Here is a 12,288-nt window from a genome sequence, read left to right as displayed (position 1 = left end):
TCCAGCATTTCCCAAAGGCCATGAAGAGTAATTGATAGCAGCACATTTTAAACTCTAGGGGGAAGCACATGGCGTCCACATATTCACTCCATTCTAAAGAGAAGGAGGTCACCGTGGTAAGGGTGAAGCTTCTATTATAGCACAGGGAACTCCACTCAGTGCTCTGTGGTGACCTAAATGGGATGGAAATCCAAAAAAGATGGGATATATGTATACGTATAGCGGATTCACTTTGCTGTACAGTAGAAACTAACACAACATTGTAAAGCAACTATACTGCAATAAAAATTAATTTTAAAAAAAAGAAGTAAATAGCGCTATAAGTGGAACTTGTCTGATAACCTCTCTGCTCTTGACTTTTCTGGTTCTTTCTTGCTGTTTTTGAACTTCTTCTGTTTGGTTTGTGCTTTTGTAACTGCTGTTGACTCTAGTCTTCACCCCTTTCCTGGTGGCAGAAGATGGGGACAGAGCAGCCTGCTGTTTGCGATGGTTCCCACCCTGTCAACCTTGAAAAGAACAACCTAACAAGGGAATGAGACCTGGAATGGGGTGTTTATCCCAACTCTCCTCTAGCCTGGCGGAGACAGGTCATCTTCTCTTTTCCATGTTTCCGGCTTGCTTCTTCCTCTCACATTTAGAATGGGAACATCAAGAGTAGAGTCTAGAAAAGAGCTGGCCTCAACTCCAGCCCCTAATCCTCAGGAATGCTGAGGATCACAAAGGTTTACCAGTTCTCCAGAATGGAGACAGAATAGGGATTTGGAACCAATGCCATAAAGAGGGTTTCTTTTTCTGTATGCCCCTATGTTTATATCCCAATAACCCAGTGCACTGATGGGTGATGAGAAATCATTCAAGGATGTGGAATCCTCTTAGAGTCCTTGCAAAGACCTGACACCAAGAGCGGCCATAGACCCCTAAGGGAGAGGACGCTGGTGTCTTATCATGGCTGAAACTCTATGTGGCAGCCTAGAATGAGTTTAAACTGATTCATGGAGATAATAAACAGTTTTATGAGCCAACCAGATGATGGAATTGTGGAATCCACTAATGGTGATTATCCTAACTGAATCTAACTGCTTCACATTCACACTGAGTGACTAATGCTGCATTGATCCTTCCTATCGCCAAAATAGTCACCTACCGCACGACAACCAATTCTGTCCATATTTGTAAATACAGTATGTTTAACTTTAGTTACATGTCTATATATGTTTCTTCTCTCTCTCTGATAACATAAATCATGTGTTTCTCACCTCTATACCAGCAACAGTGTCATGAATAGAGTAAGTGAGCAAAAATTATTTACAGAAAAAAGGACATAGCAATTCAAGGGCATAAATAAAGAGGATGCTGACCTTTTTGGCCACATCTACCCATGGAGGTTGTAATTACTTCTAGAAAGTTCACTTCAGGCACAAGAGATAACACTCTAGTAGTTTAGGGTTTGAACAGTGTCTAGGGTCTGGAAAAGAGACTAAAAATTGAGACTTCTTCTACTTTTGTCTTTTTCAGTGTCTCCTCTTTTAGGTCCCTCCAACCTGAATGATTTTCTATCCCAGCATTTTACTAGAGCAGACAATGCAATTATCAGGCCAGTTAATAATTCAATGATTATGATAGTACTATTAATTGTAGCTTTAGTGTTACAACACTAATACCACATTTGGCACTTACCATGTGTAAGGCACTTTACCTATAGTAATGTATTTAATTCCCATGGCAAACCTATGGAAGATTGTATTTTTGCCCATTATTACAACCATTTTACAAATGAGGAAACTGGAAAAGAAAGGGTAGATGAATCACTCAAGGTCTCATAGCTAAGTAAGAAGAGCTGGGAGATCACAAAACTCAAAGTCAATGAAGTAGACACCGAGCATTCACCCATTTAACATTTATGGGTTCCCATATTGATTATTGACCTGAAAGTCTGTGACAAAGTAAAGTAAGATTTTGCAGTTGCCCTTAATTTGGACAGTGTTCACTGTGAGGTTGACATAGATGTCACCCAGCTAGTGAGTAAACCCCGTCATCCACTCAGCAGTCATTTCTCAGCACACCTTTTTATTCTCGTTTTGATTTTTCCTGTATAACTGACTGTAGTAAACATTCTTGTTCTACTAAGAAAAAATGATCACTTAAAAAGAGAAAATCTTAGTGAGAGATGAAAAGATAGTTAACTGTGATATGAACATATACATCTAAAATACATGACTCTCAGTGGAAATATGAACCAAGAAAAATCAGAACAAACACTAACATTTCCAAACTCTCAAATTTGGGATTTAGTGAAGTTTGTGAGAATTATTCTTTGTGACTATAAAGAGTTTATTGAACAACAGCCTCAGTAAGAAAAAGACTTTTTGTAAATCATCATGTAGCCTATGAGACGTCCCCACAGTCTTTACTCATATCTTCATCGATGTTAACATCCCTCATGGCAAACTTCTCTTCAGTGCACTTCCCTCCCTGAGTCTTAGACCTGTGCTGTCATCCTTCACGGGGCTTCAAAAATAAGCTGTAAACAAACACATGTGCCAAGAGAGCCCCCCCTTTAAATTGTCTATTGTCTCTCCATTACTCATGACAGTGACTCCTAAAATGCATTGCCCTTGACCCTATCAGTAAAAGAATGCACTGAACTCCCCCCACAAATTATATACCTGTGTTATTGTACTTGTATGACATACACATACATATAAAGCTTTACCAAAAATCAAACCAAAACTTTTTTTTAAAAATCAGGGGATTAAGAGATATAAACTACTATGTATGAAATAAATAAGCTACAAGGATATATTGTACAGCACAGGGAATATAGCCAATATTTTATAATAACTATAAATGGAGTATAATCTATAAAAATTTTGAGTCGCTATATTGTACACTTTAAACATATAATATTGTAAATCAACTATACCTCAATTAAAATAGAATACAAAAAATAACATAAAAATATACATTTTAATATTTTCTTCTTGTGCCTCCATGGATCATTTTATGCACCGTCATGTGGAGACAGCTGACTCCTTAGCCTGGCATACGTTCCAGCCCCCTGGTCATTCTGCCACCGCACCTCTTGTCCCACTTTTATGCTATAATAAAACCAAACTGTTTGCAACTCCCCACACACACCTTTGTTTCCTGTCTCTGTGCCTTTGTTCAAGCTGTTCCTTCCTCTTATCATTTTCTCTTCATTCTACATTTCGCTTTAACCTTTTGGAGTGTATTAGCCAACCTATATTCCGTAAATTATTAAATGACAATTGCACCTCCAGGCTGGGCAAGGAAAACTCTAAGCTTCCGTAGCACTTCTGTTGCTTTCCTTTACTGCACTATATTCTCAACAACTGTTCTGTGTCTTGTCCCTGCTGGTTCATGAGCTCCTTGAAGGCAGAAATTGTGTCTATTTCATCTACTTATCATCAGTGCCGGGATAGCACTGAACAAAGAATAGGCACTTACTGCATGTTTCTGGGTGGGGTGGCAGGAATGAATGGGTGGATGGTTGAATGAATATTCATTCACTGAATGAATGAATGATGCCATGAAAGGAAACACAATATGGTAAGGTAAAGGAGACATAGCATGAATCTGGAGCCAGACTGCCTAAGTTCTAAATCCTGCTCTACCACGTTCTTGCTGTGTAATCTTGGCCGGGTGATTTAATCTCTCCAAGCCTCAGTTGCCTTATCTGTAAAATAGGGGTCATATAACAATACCTAGTTCACAGGATTGCTTTCAGGATTAAAGGAGCTAACATATGAAGACTTCTCAGCACAAAATTCAGTGATTAATAAAATTCAGTGATTAATAAAATTCAGTGATTCTCTGTCAATCAATGTGAAAGCTCTTCCTTTGCTATTATGTTAGAGAGAAATTCAAGTTTGGGGAATTAGTTCCTGTTTTGACAAGGTGCTCTCATTGCAAGACAGGTATGGATTTTGACAACAGATATTTTAAATGATACAACTATGAGTTAATAAATAATAATGATGAATCTACCTTCGACTTACCTCAGGAGTGTGCTGAGAGGATTAAGTGAATAATAACATGATCCTAAGAGCTCAGAAGTATGGGACGGTCCAGTGTGAATCATACAAGAAATGTCGAGGGGGAGGAGCAGGAGGAGGTGAGGTAGTATGGATCTAATGGCTTTAAAAAATGTTGACCAGGGGGCTTCCCTGGTGGCGCAGTGGTTGAGAATCTGCCTGCCAATGCAGGGGACACGGGTTCGAGCCCTGGTCTGGGAAGATCCCACATGCCGCGGAGCAACTAGGCCCGTGAGCCACAACTACTGAGCCTGCGCATCTGGAGCCTGTGCTCTGCAACAAGAGAGGCCACGATAGTGAGAGGCTCGCGCACCGTGATGAAGAGTGGCCCCCGCTCGCCGTAACTAGAGAAAGCCCTCGCACAGAAACGAAGACCCAACACAGCCATAAATAAATAAATAAATAAATAAATAAATAAATAAATAAATAAATAAATAAATAAATAAAATTTTAAAAAAACGTTGACTAGAAGGGAATATTAGGCATTCTTTTGTAATTTGCATTATATGGGCTTGTGAACAGCAAATAACACTTCTGAAAGCCATGTCTACCATTATGGAGCATGTGCATGTGATTTCAAAATTAGCTCGCCTGCTATGTTACCTCTTAATCCAATGAAGTGTAACAAAACTGAAGGAGGGTGTACTAGGCATTAAACAGATGTTTCTTAGATATAAAGACCTAACCATGCATTTAGCCCATCTTCAATCCCACTTATTCTATATTTACATGGTTTGCCTTATTAGTTCCAGCTTAATTTTAATAACTTAACAGAGCAGGTCTTCTTAAGTTTTGAGAGACGTTTCCTTAGGGGAGTCACGAGGTTTCTTCCCACCTATTTTATCCCTGATACAAACATTTTTTTTAAAAGAGCGTTTTCATAATATTTGTCTTTCCCCTGCCGGATTTTTTTTTCTGTTTTTCTTTTTTAAAAAACTCAGACTGTTCCCTTGTAAGCTGAGGCAGTGAGCTTTCCTGAGTTTTCAGAGAAAATGATTAGCCATACAGAGAAAACTCCTCAATTCATTTCTTTGAACCATCTTCAACATATAGCTGACCACCCTAGAATCCCTGGAAATGCTCAGATAATTGGAGAAAAGTGACATGGCAGAATACATTATCATGACACAATGTCTAGACAGTGACTAAAACACAGAAGCAGCAGGAAAATTCCACATACATCTCTGCAGTGAATGAGGGGCCTGGGGCTCTGTAATGACACGGTGACCCTCTTGCCTCGGGGTCATGAGCTGTAATTTCATACAACGTAGGAGGCAACCATACACCATTCTAGTGTAGTGGCTGTTCTATGGTTCAGGTAAAAGGCATGCATGGTCCAAGTCAAATCCTTGGTAAGCAATTTACATCCCAAGGACTCTACAGCTCCACCTAGAGGCAGGAGGGGCATCTGGTCTGGCATTCCCAGAAGAAATCCAGGGTCTTCCCTGACTTTGCATGTTGACCTCCCTCTTGCCCTCCTGACCCAGACAGGGCTAAAACATCCCAAGACAGGCAAAGTGGGTCTGTGATCAGAGCAGCAGGCCCTTTTGACCTCCAGCCAAATGTAGGCATTCAAGCCTCAGGCATGAGAAACGATAGCAAAGGTAGAGTTTACTTAAAAACAACAAAATAAGGCACAAACTTCCCTCCAGCTCAAAGACGATCACTTCTTTTGAGTCACTAAGATGCACTTTAAACATGATTACGTTGGAGAAAGTGGAGAGGAAAGCATCCAAGAGTAAGAGGTTCTTGAAACCGGAAAAAGCTAGTTCTAAGGATGAACTTTGGAGTCAAATTCTGGGTATATTTGGAAAAATTAACTACTCTAAGCCTGATTAAACAAACTTTTATAAAAATAAAACACTCATTAGAGTACATAGTGAATCAAAGCAAATTCTCAATAGAAACTATTATAAGCATAAGTAGTACTAAGACTAAGGAGTATTTACGTAAGAAAAGAGGAGGAACAGTGAAATGAGGAGAGGTAGGGTGAATGCAGGCACCATACAATGTCTGACAATTACTAGAATCCTCCCTGGATTCTGGGAATAAGAAAAAGAAGGGAGAAGACTTCAACCCTAGCTTTATAGCCCACCAAGGAGCCCCTGACAGGGACTTTAAGAACAATTATATTACTGGGTGTGTGGCAAGGTTTAGATGCTTTGGGGGTGAAAGTAATGTCCTTAGACCAGGTTCCCATCTCAGCCCCCATCTCATCATCTAGTAGCTGTGTGACTGTGGAAGAGTTACCCTCCCTCTGTGAGAGTCAACGGGGATGCAGAAAGGGCTAGTTCCTTCCCTCCTTAGAAACAGAATCCCCCATTTGATTTAGGTAAGCACATTGTTGCCCTCAGTTACTTTCGTCAGCTTCTCTCCCAAGTAGGTATAGTATGTGTCTATTCCGACCAATGAGACATAATCCAAAATGTTGTGGGAACCAGTATGAAACTTCTTTTTTTTTTTTTTTTAATTATTATTTATTTATTTATTTATTTTTGGCTGTGTTGGGTCTTCGTTTCTGTGCGTGGGCTTTCTCAAGTTGTGGCAAGTGGGGGCCACTCTTCATCGCGGTGCGCGGGCCTCTCACTGTCACGGCCTCTCTTGTTGCGGAGCACAAGCTCCAGACGCGCAGGCTCAGTAGTTGTGGCTCACGGGCCTAGTTGCTCCGCGGCATGTGGGATCTTCCCAGACCAGGGCTCGAACCCGTGTCCCCTGCATTGGCAGGCAGATTCTCAACCACTGCGCCACCAGGGAAGCCCTGAAACTTCTTAAAGGGAAGGAGGCATTGCCCTTTTCATTCCTTCCTCCACCTTCTTGCCTAGAAACAGAAGTGATGGCTGGACCCCTCGCAGTCACGTTGGACATGAAGATGGTAGAGCAGATGACAGTAGAACCCCAATAACAGTCCTGAAATTCTTCTACATGAGAGAAACACAAATTTCTATCTTGTTTAAGACACTGCTACTGAGATTTTCCGTTACATGCAGCCAAATCTAAGTTACAACTAAGGCAGATATAAAAATGGTATGGATCCAATAAGGTTTTTGCAGTGATTTAACAGGCTAAGCCAGGTAAGTGGCTACCGTAGGTATGCTTTCATATATTCATAAATCTATTCATTCATTAAATATGTATCACATCTACTCTGTTCCAAACCATCTCCTTGGCACTGAAAACACAATGGTGAATAAGATTGTAAGGTCTGGGCCATTAAGAGATCATATTCCAGGGAAGAGACAGATGATAAACACGCAAAGAAATAAGTCAATCTAACAGAGAATGATACCCCACAGAAGAAAATTAATGGAGTTATGGTGTAGAAAGTAATGGAATGAGGGAAAGTGCTTTACATTGGTCTAAGACAGTCTCTTTGAGGAAGTGACATTTCGACTGACATCGGAATGAGAAGAAGCGAGTCGCTACGGATTTGGAGGAATCACTATCCAGGTGGAGGAAACAGTACATTGAAGGGCATTGAAGCAGGATGGCACTTAGTATGGGATCAAAGAAAGCTTCCTGGCTGCAGCTTGGAGAACAAGGTTGAGGGTAGGAGTGGAGATTGAGGTGGGCACAGGCCAGATCATATAAGACCCTGAACAATTAGTAGAAGAGGTGCTCATTAATATACATCATGGGAGTAGGAACTGTAAAATCCCGGTCACCCCCAAATCCATGATTTGTATAAACAAGCACCATCAAATGTTTCTGTACTTATTTCTCACAATGTTGAGAATCTTCTTCTCCAGTTAAAACTAGGTGGATAAATATCCCAACAAGATGTGCAGTTGGTGGCAAAGTGCTGTGAGTTTATATAGATCCACGCATGGCTGGATCCAGTGAGGAGGACCCCAGCCTTCTAGATCCAGCTATTGACGATGTCTGAGGCAGTGAGTTGGAAGGCAAGTCATGTCTTGTACAGTGAGCCCAAACAGTATGTCACATCCGTGCATGTGTGTATGGGGAAGGGTACAATGTGCTTCAGAGAGGAAAGTGGAGGTTAAACAGAGCAAACACACACACATACACAGGATAGGATGGAGATACTACAGAGCCCAGCAACTGCTCTGGGGAGAAATGTTCTGGCACAGAGAGGATTATTGGTATTTTGTTTTGTTTTTCTGTTTTGTTTTGGGGTGTGTGAGTGTGTGTGTGTGTGTGTGTGTGTGGCAGGTACACAAGCACATGATTCCCTCCTTCCCTCTCTATTTTAGTCTAACCACAAATCAGAGAGAAAAACAACTTAATGATGTGAAATTTTGCTTTACTGCAGGGGAAACGGGCACGGATGTCCCTTACCTGGGGAAATTGATACTGTACCATTAAATGAACACTCACAGAAGGTTGAATCTGCAGACCACCTAATAGGCAAAGTTAAAGAAGAGTGAGAATGGGAAATGGTTGCTGGGATCGATTCCAGACCCACTTGCTTTATGATGCTTGTAATTGTTTGTTCAAGGGTTCCTGTATGGATTGTTTTTCCATGATACTATCTATCCTTTCTGAGATAAAGGACAGAATGCTGAACTATTGCCATGGTCCCCTCCATTGTTCAGAAATGAGCTGCACTGATTTCAAAGCTTCTATTATTTTGCGGCTCCAGTGATCACCAGACATGGAATCTTTTGTGAGCCTGGGGGAGCTTGACTTTTCTTATGCTCTTCTTTCTTGTCTCCCCACAAATACTCAGCAGACAGGAAAGAAAATAGGCTTTCCAAAGTTGCCTCTGGATTCTTAGGGTTTCTTATGCCCTAAAGGCAGTTTGCAGCCAAGCCACCTTCGGGCCACTTAGAAAAGGAAGAGATTTTGAAAGATACAGACTTAGATAAAGATATAGAGATAAAGATACAGATATGTTTTTATCCATTAGTGCAAGTTCTACTGTTTACTGGTTCACAATGATTTTTTTAAACAATTTTTTAAAAAAGGATTCTAATAAAGAAAGACATTTTCATTTGGCAATGGCTGGGGCTATCTTTGGTTAGGAGACAAAACAAGTCTCTTTAGTAGTGTAATAAAACTGAAATATTACGTATTTTTTCCTCTATCCAGGCTGATAATTTACTCACTGGAATTAACTCCAAAGTAAATCTGTCTCTTGGGAAAAGGCAAAGAGGTGTTGAGGTTTGTCTGTCAGAGGGAAAAAGAAGACCCTATCAAAATGCACCGCTAGGGTCTTTATTTTTGTTTGTATATCTTCCCCTGAAGAATGGATCCCTTGTTGCATTATATATCAGACTCCATGGAGGGCAAAAAAAACTTGTCTTTCTGGGTGATGACGGAAGACACACAAACCTAGCGAAGACCATGGAAGCTCCAGAAACTCAGCAAGGCATGCATTTCCAGAGGCATGGATGGCCTCCCATTCCTTACATTCCTTCTGTTAATCTGCTCAATTCATTCTCAGCTGGTTTTGCTGCATCTATTGTTTTAAGGCCAACACATTCTGCTCTATCTGCCTCGAAACAACAGGAAAGCCCGAAGTGCTTCGATGCAAAAGTGGAGGAGAAGCAGCTGAATCCAAGAGAAGGAAAAATGAGAAAAAAAAAAGTCAGAATGAGGCAAGGGTACGCATGGTGATCCAGGGAGATTGATTTGTAACCAGAGTCATAGAACTTTTACTAAAATGGCAAAAGGCCCTCTGCAAGCGCCCACAATGAGCATCTCCAACAGATGATGTTATTCTTGATACACATGCTCTGGCTGGATTGCTGGTTTGTAAGATAACGTCAACATGTTCCAGGGAGACAGGTCACCCTGCCCAGTGGCCCCAAGGAAGTGAGGCAAATCTGTAATGTGAGGTTAAGTGAAGTTTAAAGAAAATCTTCCAGTAAGTCCACGTGGGGCAAGGCCACGGGCTGGTGTTCTGGGCAGCAGGGGCCCGGCCTGTCCATCTCTACATCGTTGTGGGCCCAGCAGCACAGCCCAGCAGGGCCTTGACACGTGATGTCCAGGAGCATCCTGGCAAGACCATCCTAAGGGGAGAGAATGCAGGCTCCCCAGCTCCACGGAAAGACAACAGGCCAGAGACTGACGGGAAGGGCAGTCCTGAGCACAGCACGACGTCTGTGCTTCCAGGGTCCCTTGAACGCATGCCTAGGATGGGGGAAGGCTGCAAGAGAGAGCGAGGGGCCCCGGAACTAGAAAGGCCGCTTAGCTCTGTTCTCCGCGTGGGCAGGGCTGCCTCGTAGTGTGAGTAACGGCTGGTAGAGCAAAGGCTCTGGGAGCCTCTGGATTTGTTGTGGCAGCAGGACAGGCACATGGGGCGGGGGACACTGCCAACCATTCTCCTGGGAGCAGAGAGGTCATCTAAGCATCCAGTCCGGCTGCCCTCCAACCTGCCCCAACTCTGTCTCTCTGCCGCGCATGTGTCTCACCATCTCTGGCTCACTCTCCATCTCTCCATCTGCCCTGCCTCTGTCTCCCTCCCCCCCTCTCTCACCATCCTCCTCCTCCTCTGTATCTCCCTTTCACTTTCTCACTCATTATTTCTGTCTCTCATTGCGTCTGTATCTGTCTCACTCTAGCTCTGTCTACCTCTCTCTCACCATTTCTCTTTTTCGTTCTCTGTCTCTCACTGTGTCTCTCTCTTGGTCTTGCTCTCTCTCTCTCTCTCTCTCTCTCTCATTGTCTGTCTTTCCCACCTTCTTCCCTCTATCTCTCCAGCACCCTGGTGATGATGGGGAAGAACCTTGAGGTTCCACTGAACGAGCATGGATGAAGGGCACTACCCCTGGGGGACACACTGTTGGAGGAGGGGAGAATGGGCCATTCAGACACCCCACACCTGGTTGGGGCAGGTGTCCTGCGAATGGGGAGGATATGCCCGTGAAGGCTCGGATCTGTGTCCGGCTCTCAGAGTGAGAATCTTTGCTGACAGCTCCATCAAGGTCAGAGTTTTCTGACACTGGGGCAGGGGCTGGGAGAGTAGAGAGTGGGGACACTGCACAGTCTCAAGACACAGGTGACTTTAAATCTCAGAGAAAAGAACCTGATGGTGCATGTTCATCTAACCGCCTTCTAACAGAGCCTTGAAATTTTCTGGGATTAAGTGATACAAGTTGTGAGCCGTTCTGGTTATGAATTCTTCAATCAGTCCCAAACCCTCCCCACCATCTCATTTTCCTCAGAAATACTTTCTCTGCATATAATGCAAATCCCTATCAGATCTGGTCTTTATTGTATTTTTCATTATTCATTCAGCACTGCATCAGCCCCTCTACTGTGGGCGATTTCCTCTGAAGTCGAGGCTTCTCAGAATTAGCTCATTTGTGTCAGTGCTCCAGCCACAGTGCCCAGGATCCATCTAGAAGGCAGCCAGTGATAAGGCCCAACCCCGCCCTGATCACTGATGTCTCTCTTAAATTCCACATGTCTTTCACCGGTGCCTTTCAGAAAGCATTTGTCCGGGGCCTTTTAGGAAACAAAAATGACACATCCAAACCACTGAGCTCCTCAACCAGCTGTCTGCTCACATCCCGCTGACTTGAGGGTATTTCAACTTGGTCTCTGCTGGAGTTGAGAATTTCTAAGTCATCATCAAGATGTCCTTCTTGCTGGCCTGTAATTCATATGCTCCTTACCAACTCTTGAACCGTGAAAAGTTAACCACCCGGCCCCTTTGCCCCAGTCAGCATGCTATTCTCTCCTATGTAATTATCAGCTCTTAAGTAGAATTCTGATTTTGTAATGCTCTATCATATGAATTTAGCAGCACTGGGCCATGGTGGTTATTGCTTGTCAGCTGGGTTTGTCAAAAGAGGTATCCAGGAACTTAATTAAGTTCCTGGAGGCCCCGCAGCAAGTCAGTGCTCAAGACAAAGACAAGCTAGTGCCCGCAACCCTGACCTGCACTACCCACCTCTACCGTGATTGTTGGCCTTATCTCATGACCTGGAATTCTTTTCTGATGTGTGCAGGAATCATGCCCTGTGACTTTCACCTTCTGTGAATGATTTTAGCTTTTAAAAAGTAGTTATATCTTTCCCATTCCAAGCCCTTTTCTATCTGATATGGTTGGGTGAGTGGTGTACCCTGTTGGGTGTGTGGGGGAATTGGTTTCCATTTCTGTTGAGATATTTTTATTTCTCCCTCTCCTGGAAAGAACAGAGACACACAGAGGGTTGGCAAGAGGAAAGAAAGTAACGGAGCCTGAAGTTGCCATGTTTCCATGTGGAATGCATCTCCATTCCCCTTAAAAATCTGGGTTTCTTCATGCCAGAGCCAAATTCTTTGT

General features: G+C 42.8%; 1 protein-coding gene and 1 long non-coding RNA gene across 4 annotated transcripts in view; one reads left to right on the top strand and one right to left on the bottom strand.

Moving 5' to 3' along the window:
• MACROD2 (mono-ADP ribosylhydrolase 2) overlaps window positions 1-12,288 on the bottom strand; it is a 1,951,733-nt gene that overhangs the window by 369,455 nt on the left and 1,569,990 nt on the right. The window lies entirely within an intron of this gene.
• Window positions 3,820-11,482, top strand: LOC309644715. Its single transcript, XR_014254570.1, has 2 exons — window positions 3,820-6,495; window positions 6,812-11,482. It is a non-coding gene; the product is annotated as an uncharacterized lncRNA (long non-coding RNA).

The sequence above is a fragment of the Balaenoptera physalus genome (genome assembly GCF_965194825.1).
Source record: "Balaenoptera physalus genome assembly, chromosome: 16".
Lineage (NCBI taxonomy): Eukaryota > Metazoa > Chordata > Mammalia > Artiodactyla > Balaenopteridae > Balaenoptera > Balaenoptera physalus.
The sequence above is the reverse complement of the archived record's forward strand: the minus strand, read 5'-3'. Positions and strand labels throughout refer to the sequence as shown.